This window comes from Pristiophorus japonicus, chromosome 19, assembly GCF_044704955.1.
Source record: "Pristiophorus japonicus isolate sPriJap1 chromosome 19, sPriJap1.hap1, whole genome shotgun sequence".
Lineage (NCBI taxonomy): Eukaryota > Metazoa > Chordata > Chondrichthyes > Pristiophoridae > Pristiophorus > Pristiophorus japonicus.
In genome coordinates this window covers 45003485-45022402 of record NC_091995.1, presented here as the reverse complement: position 1 = coordinate 45022402, position 18918 = coordinate 45003485, and the positions used below count along the sequence as shown (strand labels likewise).

At 47.3% G+C, this 18918-nt stretch overlaps 1 protein-coding gene across 7 annotated transcripts in view; it reads right to left on the bottom strand.

The window, feature by feature from the left end:
• LOC139229845 (probable G-protein coupled receptor 139) overlaps positions 1 to 18918 on the bottom strand; it is a 138237-nt gene that overhangs the window by 105031 nt on the left and 14288 nt on the right. For 5 of the 7 annotated variants that reach the window (XR_011587831.1, XR_011587830.1, XR_011587833.1 and 2 more), the window contains exon 3: positions 13268 to 13365. The gene's annotated coding sequence lies outside the window, so the exon portion shown is untranslated. Of the gene's footprint in view, positions 1 to 546; positions 732 to 5246; positions 5383 to 13267; positions 13366 to 18918 lie in introns of all 7 variants that reach the window. The other 2 variants (XR_011587828.1, XR_011587827.1) reach the window with 2 other exon arrangements.

The window sequence follows — 18918 nt, the reverse complement described above, 5'->3', positions numbered from 1 at the left end:
TTTTGTATGTTCCAATGAGATCACCTCTCATTCTTTTAAACTCGAGAGAATATAGGCCTAGTCTGTTCAATCTCTCCTCATAGGACAATCCCCCCATCCCAGGAATCAGTCTGGTGAATCTTCGTTGCACTCCCTCGATGGCAAGTATATCCTTCCTTGGGTAAGGAGACCAAACCTGTACACAATACTCCAGGTGCGGTCTCACCAGGGCCCGATATAATTGCAGTAATACATCTTTACTATTATACTCAAATTATTTTGTAATAAAGGCCAACATACCATTTGCTTTCCTAATTACTCCGGGGGTACGCCTCCGACTACACATTAAGAGCCTTTAAATATTCTTACAATTGTATCTCGACATATATATTTTACTTCTATGTATTTTGCAGATGCAGTCGTCAGCAGGAATCGCAGCACAATCCGGAACAATGTAAGATTATAAATCTGCACAATACTTTATTTAGCATGTACTGGGCTAAAGATTGCAGTCGGACACTTCCCGCACGCGGATGTCTCCAACCAAGTAAGTTTTTACGAAAGTACCTGGTGGTCCCGGAGGATAGAAGACTTGCCCTCCGAGGCCTAGATGCGCAGCCCAGCGCAGAGGCCCACGTATTCCTGGAGCGTACGGGCATCCTGGGATCACATGGGCCTGGACCACCAATCACAATGTAGTATTCTCATTCATAATAATGGGAGCTCTGCACTTACTATCAGAGAGAATCCCCCTAAAATCAAATAAAACACAAACATAAATTTAAAAAACACTTCACTCGCACCACGTCCCGCTCACCCTTCACCCATGTGCTCGCTGACCTATATTGGCTCCCGGTTAAACAACGCCTCGATTTCAAACTCCTCATCATTGTTTACAAATCCCTCCACGGCCCTCGCCCCTCCCTATCTCTGTAATCTCCTCCAGCACCAAAACCCCACAAGCTGTCTGTGATCCTCAAATTCTGCCCTCTTGAGCATCCCTGATTATAATCGCTCAACCATTGGTGGCCGTGCCTTCTGTTGCCTGGGCCCCAAGCTCTGGAACTCCCTGCCTAAACCTCTCCGCCTCGCTACCTCTCTTTCTTTGTTTAAGACACTCCTTAAAACCGACCTCTTTAATCAAGATTTTGGTCATCTGCCGTAATTTCTTCTTATGTGGCTCGATGTCAAATTTTATCTCTTTTGCCATGTGACACTGCTGTGAAGCACCTTGGGACATTTTACTACATTAAAGGCGCTGTATCGACAGAAGTTGTTGTTGTAAGTTAAATGTTTCAGACAAAAAACATTTTAAAATTTAAAAAAAATATCTTTTAATAGCATTAAAAATAAACTTACCTTCATAGAGCTCAAAATTAGCCCCCGACATTTTTCGGCGCACTCACCCGAGTTGCGCCGCTTTTGTAGGATGAAAAGGGCTCCGGAAAAATATGCTCCCACTTTGGCCGCTCTGCTGCGTGTCCCGGGTCATAGAAACATAGAAAACATAGAAAATAGGTGCAGGGGTAGGCCATTCGGCCCTTCGAGCCTGCACCACCATTCAATAGATTATGGCTGATCATTCCCTCAGTACCCCTTTCCTGCTTTCTCTCCATATCCCTTGATCCCTTTAGCCATAAGGGCCATTTCTAACTCCCTCTTGAATATATCCAATGAATTGGCATCAACAACTCTCTGCGGTAGGGAATTCCACAGGATAACAATTCTCTGATTTGAAAAAGTTTCTCCTCATCTCAATCCTAAATGGCTTACCCCTTATCCTTAGACTGTGCTCCCTGGTTCTGGACTTCCCCAAGATCGGGAACATTCTTCCCGCATCTAACCTGTCCAGTCCCGTCAGCATTTTATATGTTTCTATGAGATCCCCTCTCATTCTTCTAAACTCCAGTGTATAAAGGCCCAGTTGATCCAGTCTCTCCTCATATGTCAGTCCTGCCATCCTGGGAATCAGTCTGGTGAACCTTCGCTGCACTCCCTCAACAGCAAGAACGTCCTTCTTCAGATTAGGAGACCAAAACTGCATACAATATTCCAGGTGAGACCTCACTAAGGCCCTGTACAACTGCAGGAAGACCTCCCTGCTCCTATACTCAAATCCCCTAGCTATGAAGGCCAACATACCATTTACCTTTTTCATTTCCTGCTGTACCTGCATGCCAACTTTCAATGACTGATGAACCATGACACCCTGGTCTCGTTGCACCACCCCTTTTCCTAATATGCCGCCATTCAGATAATATTCTGCCTTCATGTTTTTGCCCCCGAAGTTGATAACCTCACATTTATCTACATTATACTGCATCTGCCATACATTTGCTCACTCACCTAACCTGTCCAAGTCACCCTGCAGCCTCTTAGCATCATCCTCACAGCTCACACTGCCACCCAGTTTATTGTCATCTGTAAACTTGGGAGATATTACACTCAATTCCTTCATTTAATCATTAATGTATATTGTAAAGAGCTGGAGTCCCAGCACTGAGCCCTGCGGCACCTCACTCGTCTCTGCCTGCCATTCTGAAAAGAACCCGTTTATCCCGACTCTCTGCTTCCTGTCTGCCAACCAGTTCTCTATACATCAGTACATTACCCCCAATACCATGTGCTTTGATTTTGCACATCAATCTCTTGTGTAGGACCTTGTCAAAAGCCTTTTGAAAGTCCAAATACACCACATCCACTGGTTCTCCCTTGTCCACTGTACTCGTTACATCCTCAAAAAATTGCAGAAGATTTGTCGAGCATGATTTCCCTTTCATAAATCCATGCTGACTTGGACCGATCCTGCCACTGCTTTCCAAATGCGCTGCTATTTTATCTTTAATCATTGATTCCAACATTTTCGCCACTACTGATGTCAGACTAACCGGTCTATAATTACCCGCTTTCTCTCTCCCTCCTTTTTTAAAAAATGGTGTTACATTAACTACCCTCCAGTTCATAGGAACTGATCCAGAGTTGATAGATTGTTGGAAAATGATCACCAATGCATTCACTATTTCTATGACCACTTTCTTAAGTACTCTGGGATGTAGACTATCGGCCCCTGGGGATTTATCGGCCTTCAATCCCATCAATTTCCCTAACACAATTTCCCGCCTGATAAGGATATCCTTCAGTTCCTCCTTCTCACTAGACCCTCGGTCCCCTTGTACTTCTGGAAGGTTATTTGTATCGTCCTTCGTGAAGACAGAACCAAAGGGTCTTGGCGCAGTATGGTTAGTTAAGTGGGGCGACGGAGCTACAGTCCTGTGCCAAAAACAGTGTTGGCAGCTCTCCGCATGCGTATTGGAGTGTGCACACATGCGCAGTAGCACCTCGCCCCCAGCATCTCTGCGTGCGTGCCGCCCCTATCCAGGCCGAGTGTCCACCTGCACAGGCCGACCCCTGCTATCCCAGGCCGAGTGTCCACCTGCACAGGCTGGCCCCTGCTATCCCAGGCCGAGTGTCCACCTGCACAGGCCGACCCCTGCTATCCCAGGCCGAGTGTCCACCTGCACAGGCCGGCCCCTGCTATCCCAGGCCGAGTGGCCTCCCGCACAGGCCGGCCCCTGCTATCCCAGGCCGAGTGTCCACCTGCACAGGCCGGCCCCTGCTATCCCAGGCCGAGTGTCCACCCGCACAGGCCGGCTCGCTGCTATCCCAAGCCGAGTGTCCACCTGCACAGGCCGGCCGCTTATATCCCAGGCCGAGTGTCCACCCGCACAGGTCGGCCTGCTGCTATCCAAGGCCGAGTGGCCTCCCGCACAGGCTGGCCTGCTGCCTTCTTGAAGAGGAAAGTATAGAGATCCCAGATCTTTCAGCAGAAATCGAAAAGACTGTTTCACAGTTGTCCATAATTCAATTGGATAAACATACATTAATGATTTGGATGAAGGAATTGAATATAATATCTCCAAGTTTGCAGATGACACTAAGCTGGGTGGCTGTGAGGATGCTGCTAAGAGGCTGCAGCGTGACTTGGACAGGTTAGGTGAGTGGGCAAATGCATGGCAGATGCAGTATAATGTAGATAAATGTGAGATTATCCATTTTCGTGGCAAAAACAGGAAGGCAGAATATTAGCTGAATGGTGACAGATTAGGAAAAGGGGAGGTGCAATGAGACCTGGGTGTCATGGTTCATCAGTTATTGAAAGTTGGCATGCAGGTACAGCAGGCGGTGAAAAAGGCAAATGGCATGTTGGCCTTCATAGCTAGGGGATTTGAGTATAGGAGCAGGGAGGTCTTGTACAGGGCCTTGATGAGGCCACACGGAATATTGTGTACAGTTTTGGTCTCCGAATCTGAGGAAGGACATTCTTGCTATTGAGGGAGTGCAGCAAAGTTTCACCAGACTGATTCCCAGGACTGACATCTGATGAAAGACTGGATCGACTCGGCTTATATTCACTGGAAATTAGAACAATGAGAGGAGATCTCATAGAAACATAAAATTCTGACAGGATTGGACAGGTTAGATGCAGGAAGAATGTTCCCGATGTTGGGGAAGTCCAGAACCAGGGGTCACAGTCAAAGGATAAGTGGTAAGCCATTTACGACCAAGATGAAGAGAAACTTCTTCACTCAAAGAATTGTAAACCTGTGAAATTCTCTAGCAAATAAAAAGTTGTTGAGACGAGTTCGTTAAATATATTCAAAAGGGAGTTAGATATGGCCCTTACGGCTAAAGGGATCAAGGGGTATGAAGAGAAAGCAAGAATGGGGTACTGAAGTTGCATGATCAGCCATGATCATATTGAATGGTGGCGCAGGCTCGAAGGGCCGAATGGCCTACTCCTGCATCTATTTTCTATGTTTCTCTTTATCTATAAAGAATTTGATACCCAATGCTTCGATATGGGAGATCATTTTGAGCACAATGTGGTGTCTGCAACAGAATTTATTCCTAATGATTCAGTATTGGTTAGTGAGCAAGAATTCGACCCTCTTTGGAAACGTCATAGTGCAGACTTCCTTCAGCCCTTGTCCCACTGAAAAAGCACCTCGGCTATAGTGAGTCCGATCTTCAGAGAGTAACTCCCCGGATGATTTGCAGCCGCCCCTTTCCCAGGGCGAGTGGCCTCCCGCACAGGCCGGCCTGCTGCCTTCCCGGGCTGACTTTAAAGTTTAAGGTAGGATTTACTTGATTTCTTTATTTGTTATTGCATTATTTATTTCAGTTCTCTATTTGTTATAGAATTATTTCAACTTTTCTTTGCAAGGTTTGGTGCTTGGTGCTTTAGGTGCAGGTCCTTACTTACTTACCTGCATGATTTCTTAACTCTCCGCAAGGGTTTTCTGAAGTGGCCACATACGCTGGCCTAAGTCGATTTGGAGTAAGTTTTCGCTGATCAAAGTTGCATAAATGGCCAGAACTGGCGTAAGTGGCTGGGAACGCCCCCTTTTGAAAAAAACAAAACTAAACTAAAAAAATCGTAACTAAGTTACTCTGGAGCAAGTTTATTAGGGAAAGTGGAGATTTTTAACTTGCGCCAGAACAACCAACTTTCTCCAATAAAAAGGGAACAATTTTCAGCCCATAGACAGGGTCAGGGTTTTTAATATAAAAATAAGTAATAACATTTATTTTCTCTATGTTTTTAAACTCTAATGCTGGTAGAAGCAGGCCCTATGCCTGCTGTTACCAGGCATAGTTTGAAGGACATTCGCTGGGCAGGAGTTGGGCAAATAGCCCAAATCTCTGCCTTCGAAGGCACTTCTCCTGGGGATTTGTACGATCTATCAAAAGACATTTCAACAGGTCACAACTGTCAGGTTAAGGCGCATGCGCATCGCGCGCCTAGGACCTCTTCGGACATACATCGTACGCACTCAGAGAGGCCGCAATTTCAGGAGCCAATCATGTAAGCAAAATGTGCGGCCACTGATCGGCAACGGAGCAATTCAATTGCATCGTCATTTTCTTTGGAACGTTTAACCAAAATTCAACTTAGGAAGCAGAAAAATAAGCAGAAAAAAAGATTCAGGGTAATTCTAACCTTACCATTAAAGCATAAAATTACAAAGGGATATCGACAGATTAAATGAATGGGCAAAACTGTGGCAAATGCAGTTCAATGCAGGCAATTGTGGGGTCATCCACCTTGGAACTAAAAAGGATAGAACAGGGTACTTTCTAAATGGTGATAGGTGGAGGTCCAAAGAGATTTGGGGGTTCAGGTTCACAGATCATTAAAATGTCATGGACAGGTACAGAAAATAATGAAACAGGCCAATGGGATGCTGGCCTTTATATCGAGAGGACTTGAGTACAAGGAGATAGAAGTTATGCTGCAGCTGTACAAATCCCTGGTTAGACCACACCTGGAGCACTGTGAGCAGTTCTGGGCACCCCACCTTAGGAAGAATATATTGGCATTGGAGGGAGTGCAGTGTGGGTTTACCAGAATGATACATGGCCTTCAAAGGTTAAATTACGAGGAGAGATGACATAAATTAGGGTTGTATTCCCTATAATTTAGAAGGTTAAGGGGGGATCTGATGCAGGTTTTCAGGATATTAAGGGGAACAGATAGGGTAGATAGAGAGAAACTATTTCCGCTGGTTGGGGATTCTAGGACGAGGAGCATCGACTATAAATTAGAGCCAGACCTTTCAAAAACAACAACAACTTGTATTTATATAGCGCCTTGTATTTGTATAGGAGTGAAATTAGGAAACACTTCTACACACAAAGGGTGGTAAGTTTGGAACTCTCTTTTGCAAATGGCAATTGTTGCTAAGTCAACTGTTAATTTTAAATCGGAGATCGATAGCTTCCTGTTTACCAAAGGTATTGAGGGTATTGACGATACAAAGATGGGAGGAAAAGCAATGTGTGAGGAGGACACAATCTGCACAAAGACATTGACAGGCTAAGTGAATGGGCAAAAATTTGGCAGATGGAGTATAATGTTGGAAAGTGTGAGGTCATGCACTTTGGCAGAAAAAAATCAAAGAGTAAGATATTATTTAAATGGAGGAAGATTGCAAAGTGCTGCAGTACAGCGGGTCCTGGGGGAACTTGTGCATGAAACACAAAAGGATAATATGCAGGTACAGCAAGTGATCAGGAAGGCCAATGGAATCTTGTCCTTTATTACAAAGGGGATGGAGTATAAAAGCAGGGAAGTCTTGCTACAGTTATACAGGGTATTGGGGAGGCCACACCTGCAGTACTGCGCACAGTCTTGGTTTCCATATTTACGAAAGGATATACTTGCTTTGGAGGCAGCTCAGAGAAGGTTCACTAGGTTGATTCCGGGGATGAGGGAGTTGACTTATGAGGAAAGATCGAGATGGTTGGGCCTCTACTCATTGGAATTCAGAAGGATGAGAGGTGATCTTATCGAAACGTATAAGATAATGAGGGGGCTTGACAAGATGGATCCAGAGAGGATGTTTCCACTGATGGGGGAAGACTAGAACTAGAGGGCATGATCTTAGAATAAGGGGCCGCCCATTTAAAACTGAGATGAGGAGAAATTTGTTCTCTCAGCGGGTTGTAAATCTGTGGAATTCGCTGCCTCAGAGAGCTGTGGAAGCTGGGACATTGACTAAATTTAAGGCAGGAATAGACAGTTTCTTTAAAGATAAGGGGATAAGGGGTTATGGGGAGCGGGCAGGGAAGTGGAGCTGAGTCCATGATCAGATCAGCCATAATCTAACTGAATGGCGGAGCAGGTTCGAGGGGCCGTGTAGCCTACTCCTGCTCCTATTTCTTATGTTCTTATGTTCTTATGATATGGGCCAAAGGCGGGGAGATGGAGTTAGGTCGTATTTCAGCCACAATCTCATTGAATGGGGGAACAGGCTCGAGAGGCTGAATAGCTATTCCTATGACCATTGGTGGCTGTGCCTTCTGTTGTCTGGGCCCCAAGCTCTGAACGCCCTGCCTAAACCTCTCCGCCTCTCTTTCCTCCTTCAAGATGCTTCTTAAAACCTACCTCTTTGACCAAGCTTTTGGTTGCCTGCCCTAATTTTTCCTTATGTGTCTCGGTGTCAATTGTTTTTGTCGCATAATACTCCTGTGGAGCGCCTTGGGACGTTTCACTATGTTAAAGGTGCTACATAAATACAAGTTGTTGTTGTTGTTGTCAGGTCGCTCATTAAAGGAATCCCCTCCCTCTATTATCAACGAGAATAATTGTCACCCTACAGTTTTTGAAGGGGTTTCTCAAAGTTATACTGGTGTATTTTTTTATTCGTTCCTGGGATGTGGACGTCGTTGACAAGGCCTGCATTTATTGCCCATCCCTAATTGCCCATGAGAAGGTGGTGGTGATCCGCTTTCTTGAACTGCTGCAGTCCCGTGTGGTGAAGGTGCTCCCACAGTGCTGTCAGGGAGGGAGTTCCAGGATTTTGAACCAGCGACAATGAAGGAACGATGATATATTTTCAAGTCAGGATGGTGTGTGACTTGGAGGGGAACTTGCAAGTGATGGTGTTCCCATGCACCTGCTGCCCTTGTCCTTCTAGGTGGTAGACATCGCGGGTTTGGGAGGTGCTGCCCAGAAGCCGTGGCGAGTTGCTGCAGTGCATCTTGTAGATGGTACACACTGCAGCCACGGTACACCGGTGCTGGAGGGAGTGAATGTTTAAGGTGATGGATGGCATGCCGATCAAGCGGCTGCTTTGTCCTGGATAGTGTCGAGCTTCTTGAGTGTTGTTGCAGCTGCAGACATCCAGGCAGGTAGAGAGTATTCCATCACACTCCTGACTTGTGCCTTGTAGATGGTGGAAAGGCTTTGTGGAGTCAGGAGGAGAGACACTCACCGCAGAATACCCAGCCTCTGATCTGCTTTTGTAGCCACAGTATTTATGTGGCTGGCCCAGTTAAGTTTATGGTCAATGCTGATCCCCACAATGTTGATGGTGGGGGATTCGGCGATGGTAATGCCGTTGAATGTCAAGAGGCAGTGGTTAGACTCTCGCTTGTTGGAGATGGACATTGCCTGGCACTTGTGTGGCGTGAATGTTAATTGCTACTTATCAGCCCAAGCCAGTATGTTGTCCAGGTCTTGCTGCATGTGGCCATCGACTGTTTCATTTGACTCCATTCAGGAACGAGCGAGAGACCACCATAAAATCATAGAAAAAAGACAATCAAGAAGGAGGCCATTTGGCCCATCGTGTCCGCGCCGGCCGACAAAGAGCCATCCATCCTGATCCCGCCTTCCAGCACTATGTCCATAGCCCTGTAGGTTACGGCTCTTCAAGTGCACATCCAAGTACTTTTTAAATGTGGTGAGGGTTTCTACCTCTACCACCCTTTCAGGCCATGAGTTCCAGACCCCCACCACCCTCTGGGTGAATAAATGTTTCCTCAAATCCCCTCTAAATCTCCCCCAAATGACTTTAAATCTCTGCTTCCTGGTTATTGACCTCTCTGCTAAGGGAAATAGGTCCTTCCTATCCACTCCATCCAGGCCCCTCATAATTTTATATACCTGAATTAAATCTTCCCTCAGCCTCCTCTGTTCCAAGGAAAACAATCCCAGCCTATCCAATCTTTCTTCATAGGTAAAGTTTTCCAGTCCTGGCAACATCCTCGTAAATCTCCTCTGCAGCCTTTCTAATGCAATCACATCTTTCCTGTAATGTGGTGACCAGAACTGCACGCAGTGCTCTAGCTGTGACCTAACTAGTGTTTTATTCAGTTCAAGCATAACCTACCTGCTCCTGTATTCCATGCCTCAGCTAATAAAGGCAAATATTCCGTATGTCTTCTTAACCACCTTATCTACCTGGCCTGCTACCTTCAGGGATCTGTGGACCTGCACTCCAAGGTCCCTTTGTTCCTCTACACTTCTCAGTATCCTCCCATTTATTGTGTATTCCCTTGCCTTGTTGCCCCTACACAAATGCATTACCTCACACTTCTCCGGGTTCAATTCAGTTTGCCACTTTTCTGCCCACCTGATCGATATCTTCCTGCAGTCTACAGCTTTCCTCCTCAGCTTTCCTCCTCACTGTCAACCACACGGACAATCTTTGTATCATCTGCGAATTTCTTTATCTTGACACAACAGGTTTTATGTGAAGAAACCACAACCAGCAAAAAGAACGAGGTGACTCATCGCAACAGTATAGTTTTATCTAACTGAAATAATTTGTATTTATCTTCCAGCTTGGACATACATATGAAGCGATCAGTCTGACGGATTTAAACGCAGAGTCAAGTAGGCCTTTGACGAGAGAACAATCATCCCTTTATGCCACTATAAAATAGAGCTTATTACCATATTGGTTTGCTGGAGTGGTAAAGTCACCCAGCATGTTCATGTCAGGAGAACACTTTCTCAAAAGAACTCTGGGCCCAAGCATGCCTTAATTCCCAGCTTTCCGCAGAACCCTGTTGTTCCTCTCTCGCACCATTGACGTTGACAAATTCCCCTTGGCCACGATTCGAATCGATCTGCTGGGCAGATGTGTCTGGGACGCCCTCCCTCCGATTTTATTCACCATTTGAAATAGATTGGGATGTAAAGCACGGGTTTGACCGAAAGGTTGCCATATTCCCGCCAGGCGGAGGGGGTTAGAATCGGGGCTGTGTCTGTTCTCCATGGTCTGCAGATTTCATGGTATTCAAAGCTGTCTTCTTTTTAATTATTGTTTGTCAAATTCCTGTCATAACAATGTAAGAAATGGGAGCAGGAGTAGGCCATTCGGCCCCTCAATCCTGCTCCGCCATTCAATAAGATCATGGCTGATCTTCGACCTCAACTCCACTTTCCTTGCCTGATCTCCATATCCCACAATTCCCCTAGAGTCCAAAAATCTAACTATCTCAGCCTTGAATATAAACGTCTGAGCCTCCACAGCCCTCTGTGGTAGAGAATTCCAAAGATACACCACCCTGAATGAAGAAATTCCTCCTCATCTCAGTCCTAAATGGCTGACCCCTTATTCTGAGCCTGTGACCCCTGGTTCTACACCTTCCAGCCATGGGAAACAATCTCTCAGCATCTACCCTGTCAATCACCCTCAGAATCTTTTCTTTTTTATTATTCGATCCGGGATGTGGGCGTCACTGCCAAGGCCAGTATTTATTGCCCATCCCTAATCGCCCTTGAGAAGGTGGTGGTGAGCCGCCTTCTTGAACCGCTGCAGTCCCGTGTGGTGAAGGTACACCCACAGTGCTGTTAGGGAGGGAGTTCCAGGGTTTTTGACCCAGCGATGATGAAGGAACGGCCAATATATTTCCAAGTCAGGATGGTGTCTGACTTGGATGGGAAGTTGCAGGTGATGGTGCTCCCATGCGCCTGCTGCCCTGTATGTTTCAATGAGATCTCCTCTCATTCTACCCAACACTTGAGAGCATAGGCCAAATCTACTCAATCTCTCCTCATAGGACAACCCTTTCAGAAGGTTGTGGGTTCAAGTACCACTCCAGGGACTTAAGCACAAAAAAAAATCTAGGCTGACACTCCAGTGCAGTGCTGAGGGACCGCTGCACTGTCGAAGGTGCCATCTTTCAGATGAGACGTTAAACCGAGGTACCGTCTGCTCTCTCAAGTGGATGTAAAAGATCCCATGACACTATTTCGAAGAAGAGAAGGAAAGTTATCCCCGGTGTCCTGGCCAATATTTACCCCTGAATAAACATAACAGAAAAACAGATTATCATTATTACATTGCTGTTTGTGGGAGCTTGCTGTGCGTAAATTGGCTATCGCATTTCCCACATTACAACAGTGCCTACACTCCAAAAGTACTTCATTGCCTGTAAAGCAGTTTGAGACGTCTGGTAGTCATGAAAGGCGCTATATAAATGCAAGTCGTCCTCCCTCACTCCCTTCCTTCATCTTATTAAATGGCGGAGGAGGCTCGAGAGGCCCTATGGCCTACTCCTGCTCCTATGTCTTATGTTCTTGTATAGTGTGGTGCATTTTTCACGAGAGGGTTTTGACGAATTTGGAGGCTACTCAGCATTTTCATACGTGTATCTTTTTCAATTTTGTATGAAAATAGAAATGGGACAAAGTATAGCACATGCTGTATTGTATAGTTACTGATATTCATGACTGTAAATAAATAAAAAGAATGCCCTGTGGTGATATGTTTCTGGTTATTTCTCAATACCAAGTTACAGTTGAAGTTGGGATTGCAACTCTCTGAGAACACCCACCATTCTTGAATGGGGACAAGATGATCCATTGTCTTGGGCAAAGCAGATGGCAGGCAGGCAGCACTCATAGAATCAGAGACGTTTGCGGCACAGAAGGAGGCCACTCAGCCCATCATGTCCCCGCCAGCCGATAAAGACCTACCCAGCCTAATCCCACTTTCCAGCTCTTGGTCCAAAGCCCTGTAGGTTACGGCACTTTAAATGCACATCCAAGTACTTTTTAAATGTGATGAGAGTTTCTGCCTCTACCACCCTTTCAGGCAGTTAGATTCACTGAAATTACTTTAATATTAAACTGTGCTTTTCTGCCCTTTTCCCTATTTCTATGGACAAAACTCAAAACATTAGTTAGGTCACAGCTAGAGTACTGCGTGCAGTTCTGGTCACCACATTACAGGAAAGATGTGATTGCACCAGAGAGGGTACAAAGGTGTAACAGATTCTTAAGCAAGTGCAGGGGCAGTGAAAGTGGGGAGGAAAGAACAAAAGGTCTGTGATAGGGAGGGAGGCAGGAGAGATTTGAGAAACAAAAGGGATGATGGGCAGAAATGAGATGGTAATGGCACAAGTTAAGAAACAAAAGATGAGTCTAGAGAGGGTGTGAATGGCAGAATAATTACCAGCTGCCATGGGAAACAGAGAATAAATAAATAAAAAGGGGGGGCTTGTAAAAAAAGGGAGGAAATGGAGGGAAACATGGGCAGAGGTTCTGGTCTGAAATTGGTGAACTTGATGTTGAGTCCAGAAGGCTGTAAAGTGCCGAAACGATATGAGGTACTGTTCCTCGAGATTGCGTTAAGTTTCATTGGAACCGTGCAAGAGGCCGAGGACGGAGTGGTCGGAGTGGGAGTGGAGCAGGGAATTAAAGTGACAGGTGACCGGAAGCTCAGGGTCACACTTGCAGACTGAGCAGAGGTGTTCGGCAAAGTGCTCACCCAATCTGTGTTTGGTCTCCCCAATGTAGAGGAGACCACTTCGTGAGCAGCGAATACAGAATACTACAGTGTACAAAGATCTGGGTGGTTGATTTTTGAAGCAGGATTTTGTAAAGAGACGTTCTGATGCTGATGGAGGAAGAATTGACCACGGGCAACGTTGGTGCCTTTAGAAACATGAGCAAGATGGACATTGAAGATTGTAGCTGAACATGTCCTACCTCTTTAGCATCACTCTCGTGTCTCTTGTATAGTCCTGCTAATATGCTGTCAGGAACTACATGTCATCTGAAGGGCAGTCCTGATCATCTCTGATGAGCTGAAATAAAAAATTGGAAGAGGTCAAAGGTGGAACATTTCTTAAGTTTGATGTCACGCACCCGCACTATTCCAACAACAACTACAACTTTTATTTATATAGCACCTTTAACAAAGTAAAACGTCCCAACGTGCTTCACAGCAGTGTAATGAGCCAAAACAGGTAAATTAGACACCAACCACGTTAGAAGAAATTATGGCTGGGTGTTGTCAGCGTACATGTGGAAACTGACTTCATGATATCGCATGATCTCACCAAGGGGCAGCTTATAGATGAGACATAGGAAGGGGCCAAGGAGGTAACGATGTCGGAGTGGGAAGAGAAGCCGTTGCGGGTGATTATCTGGCTACAATTAGATCGATAAGAATGGAACCAGGCGAGTGTAGTCCCACCGAGCTGGACGATGGTGGAGAGGCGTTGAGAAGGATAGAGTGGTCAACCGTGTCAAAGGCTGCAGACAGGTCCAGAAGGACGAGGAGGGATAGTTTACCTTTGTCACAGTCACAAAGGATGTCAGTTGTGACTTTGATGAGAGCAGTTTCCGTACTATGGCAGGGGCGGAAACCAGATTGAAGGGATTCAAACATGGAGTTGCGGGAAAGATGATCATGGATTTGGGAGGCGAGAACTTGTTCGTGGACTTTGGACAGGAAAGGGAGGTGGGAGATAGGGTGATAGCTAGCAAGCACAGTGGGGCCAAGGGTTGTTTTTTTTGAGGAGAGGGGTGATGACGGCAGATTTGAAGGAGACGGGAACAGTACCCGAGGAGAGAGAACCGTTAACAATGTCAGCGAACATGGGAGCCAGAAAAGTTAGTTGGGTGGTCAGCAATTTAGTGAGAATAGGGTTAAGGGAGCAGGAAGTGGGTCTCATGGACAAGGTGAGTGTGGAGAGGTCAAGAGGGGAAATCAGAGAGAAACTGAAAACTATTCCAGCAGCAGCCACAGGAAAACCATGTGCAGTGAGAGCATTCAGGGGCTGATATCTAGAGGTTGCTCATGGACCGTCAGAGTTAGTGTTGCACCTTTCCAGGATCAGCTCCTCTGATGAGGATGTTTTGGACTCTTGTGCTGATCTCTGTGAGTGTGCAGAATGTCCCTGATATCTGGCCAGCACTGGGTCCATGAACTAATTGGTCAATGAAGATGTCAGTCAGTCTCACTGGCCGATTCAAACCAAGCAAGGAACTACTTACCCCAAAGAGCGATCTCCAGCACTTGTTATTCATCTTAATGTCAGTGTCACAGTGTCAACGCGTGGCTCAGTGGGTAGCAAACAAACCTGAGTCAGAAGGTTGTGGGTTCAAGTCCCACTCCAGGGTGTGCTGCACTGTTGGAGGGGCAGTGCTGAGGGTGTGCTGCACTGTTGGAGGGGCAGTGCTGAGGGAGGGCCGCACTGTTGCAGGGGCAGTACTGAGGGAGTGCCACACTGTCGGAGGGGCAGTACTGAGGGAGCCTCCGCTGCACTGTCGGAGGGGCAGTACTGAGGGAGCGCCGGCCGCACTGTCAGAGGGGCTGTATTGAGGGAGCGCTGCACTGTCAGAGGGGTAGTACTGAGGGAGCATTGCACTGTCGGAGGTGCCGCCTTTCGGATGAGACGTTAAACCGAGGCCCCGTCTGCTCTCTCAGGTGGACGTAAAAGATCCCACGGCCACTATTGGAAGAAGAGCAGGGTAGTTCTTCCCGGTGTCCTGGGGCCAATATTTATTCCTCAACCAACATCACTAAAACAGATTATCTGGTCATTATCACATTGCTGTTTGTGGAAGCTTGCTGTGCGAAAATTAGCTGTTGTGTTTCCCACATTACAACAGTGACCATACTCCAAAAGTACTTCAGTGGCTGTAAAGTGCTTTGGTACATCCGGTGGTCGTGAACGGCGCTATATAAATCCAAGTTTTTCTTTCTTATTTAGTCTACTCAATCTCTGCTCATTCCAGGAACTGGTGCAGTGAACCTTCATTGCACTCCCTCCAAGGCAAGTATGTCTTTCCTTAGATAAGGAGACCAGAACTGTGTTCAGTATTTTGATGAAGACTTCCGAATAAGCTCTGCTGAATCAAGAGGAACACGTCTTTCACTGCATGCATTCAAGCGGAACACAAAGGATATCAAGCCAGATCTACGACCACATCCGTGTCTAACCCGCAATGTAATAAGTGTCAGTACGATTTAAGATCTACTCGATGTGAAGTATATTGAGGCGTTTCAGAGAAACGTGACCAGGACCTCATTTAATGCAAATCTTCATTTATTTTTTACTCAGCATCGGTACTGGAATAAATTTCCTCCTGCCACAGGCAGCCCTGGTGATTTGAGTGTCTGAGCTGTGTGAGAAAGGAGACTGGCAGTGTGCCAAGTATGCAGTCGGCAATAGCTAATTAGGGAAGAAGTTTTGCAGTGACCCTGACACTTCGTTCAACAAAACGATATTTCATGAGGTGCAATTCAGTTGTTATCCCGGGTGGAACAATAAGAATAAAAGAACTAGGAGCAGGAGTCGGCTTCTCGAGCTTGCTCCGCCATTCAATAAGATTATGGCCGATCTGATCATGGACTCAGCTCCACTTCCCTGCCCACTGCCCATAACCCTTGACTCTCTTATCATTCAAAATCTATCTCCACCTTAAATATATTCAATGACCCAGCATCCACAGCTCTCTGGGGCAGAGAATTCCACAGATTCATGACCCTCTGAGAGAAGAAATTTCTCCTCATCTCCGTCTTAAATGGGCGGCCCCTTATTCTGAGACTATGCCCCATAGTTCTAGATACCCCCACGAGGGGAGTCATCCTCTCTACATCTACCCTGTCAAGCCCCCTCAGAATCTTATGTTTCAAACGATCACCTCTCATTCTTCTAAACTCCAATGAGTGTAAGCCCAACCTGCTCAACCTTTCTACATAAGACAACCCCTTCATCTCCGGAATCAACCTCATGAACCTTCTCTGAACTGCCTCCAATGCAAGTATATCCTTCCTTAAATAAGGAGATCAAAACTGTACACAGTACTCTAGGTGTGGTCTCACCAACACCCTGTACAGTTGTAGCAGGACTTCCCTACTTTTATATTCCATCCCCCTTGCAATAAAGGCCAACATTCCAGGAATTAACCTAGTGGACCTTCTCTGAACTGCCTCCAATGCAAATGCTTGAAAGTTTCACAGGGAAGGCAAGTTATTTTATTAAACAGGGGAGGAAAGAGCATGTAATATAACAAGTGCTGAATGTCAGTGGCCTGGTTTTTCGCTCTGAAAATATTGGTTTCCAAGGTGTCGTTTATTTGTGGTCAGAGGCGCATCAGAAGAATACGCCTCCGACCCGAAAACAAAATCCGAAAGTACCTGGGGTCTCCGGAATGGGTCCTGGGCCTATAGACAAACGTCTGTGTAAAGGCCCAGTGATCCCAGGGACACAGGAGGTTCAGAAGCGTCCTGGGCCCACGTGTATCGGGCCAACCAATTAGAAAGGAGGATTCCTCATAAGCTTATGTGGACTCCATTTATGAACAGAATCCCCATAAGCTTATGAGAAATTCTGCGCTGGGAAAAGGTTTGTGTTTGCAGCCGCAAAGTTCACCAGCTGGGCCCTGAGTGTGGGGCGGAGCGCGAAGAGAGGCAGTCCACATCTCTCTTAGGGCGCTCGGCCGGCTGAGCGTGGGAAAATCTCCAGGTAAAGAGCCGGCCTCGGAGCGCCTTCAGAGAGGCTTCGGTGGAACAAAAGAAAATCAGCAAAACCCACCAAAAACATTCCCAATACCTCACTGATGCCTCATCCACCTGAGTCCCAAAAATAAAAATATAAAGAACACTCACACTTAGCGCAGGGCGACATTCCTTCCCTCACTGCGGCCACTAGAGCTCGGACCTCCCGCTTTCACAGGCGGTCCCACCAGGGCACACTGCGGGGCGCGATGGATCGGGCACGGACCAAATATCGAGCCGGTGTCACAACCTGGGACGCTGTACCCGGGCAATACTGCTCTCCGCCCCCGCACCCGACACACCGGCTCACCTCTCCCGGGCAGTGCTGCTCCCTGTCCCCGCACCCGGCACACCGGCTCACCTCTCCCGGGCAGTGCTGCTCCCTGTCCCCGCACCCGGCACACCGGCTCACCTCTCCCGGGCAGTACTGCTCTCCGCCCCCGCACCCGGCACACCGGCTCATCTCTCCCGGGCAGTACTGCTCTCCGCCCCCGCACCCGGCACACCGGCTCACCTCTCCCGGGCAGTACTGCTCTCCGCCCCCGCACCCGGCACACCGGCTCACCTCTCCCGGGCAGTACTGCTCTCCGCCCCCACACCCGACACACCGGCTCACCTCTCCCGGGCAGTACTGCTCCCCGCCCGCACTAAACCCGGCACACCGGCTCACCTCTCCCGGGCAGTACTGCTCCCCGTCTCCACTAAACCCGGCACACCGGCTCACCTCTCCCAGGCAGTGCTGCTCCCCGCCCCCACACCCGGCACACCGGCTCACCTCTCCCAGGCAGTGCTGCTCCCCGCCCCCACTAAACCCAGCACCCAATGTGCCGACGGGGTGCTGGAAGCTGCCCACCCGCCCAGGAATGATTTTCACCGCCACTGCTGACCCTCCGGGGCGCTAACAGGGACGGCAACGGACTGAAAATCCAGCCCCGCGTCTTGAAAGGAAAAATATGCCCTGCAAAAAAATTACTAGCTTTAATTGAATAAGCAACGCCTCAATTTCAAAATTCTCATCCTGGTTTTCGAATCACTCCATGGCCCTCACATTCTCCCTTTCTCTGTAAGCTCCTCACGCCCCTCCAATTCTCATCCGCCTGTTCAAATCCCTCCATGGCCCCTCGCCCCCTCCCTATCTCTGTAACCTCCTCCAGCCCCAACAGTTCTCATCCCCCTGTTCAAATCCCTCCATGGCACCTCGCCCCCTCCCTATCACTGTAACCTCCTCCTCCTAAAACCGCCCCCCCCCCATCCTTCCCCACCGAGATGTCTGCACTCCTCAAATTCTGCCCTCTTGAGCATCCCTGATTATAATCGCTCAACCATCGGTGGCAGTACCTTCCGCTGCTTGGGCCCCAAGCTCTGGAACTCCCTGCCTAAACCTCTCCACCTCTCTTTCCTCCTTCAAGACGCACGTTAAAACCGACCTCTTCGACCAATCTTTTGGTCACCTGCGCTAATTTCTCCTCATGCGGCTCAGTGTCAAATTTTTTAAATCTCATAATATTCCTGTGAAGCGCCTCAGGACATTTCACTACGTTAAAGGCGCTATATAAATACAAGTTACTGTCGTTGATAAAATATAAAATAACAGTTTAATTTCTGTTTCTGCATTAGCTATGTTGGACTGACACTGTGTCCAGTTACTTGCTGACAGACAGGATGTGGGTGAGATATAGCTGCAACTCAGGCAGACAAAATTTCCGTCATTAAAACCACATCTGTTCCTATTTTTATGTCTAACTGCTTCTGTATCACAGCAGAATTGAACACGTATCAAATGACAATCGTCAAGAGAGTCTTCGTCTTAGGCAGTCCCTCGAATCGAGGATGACTTGCATCCACGCCA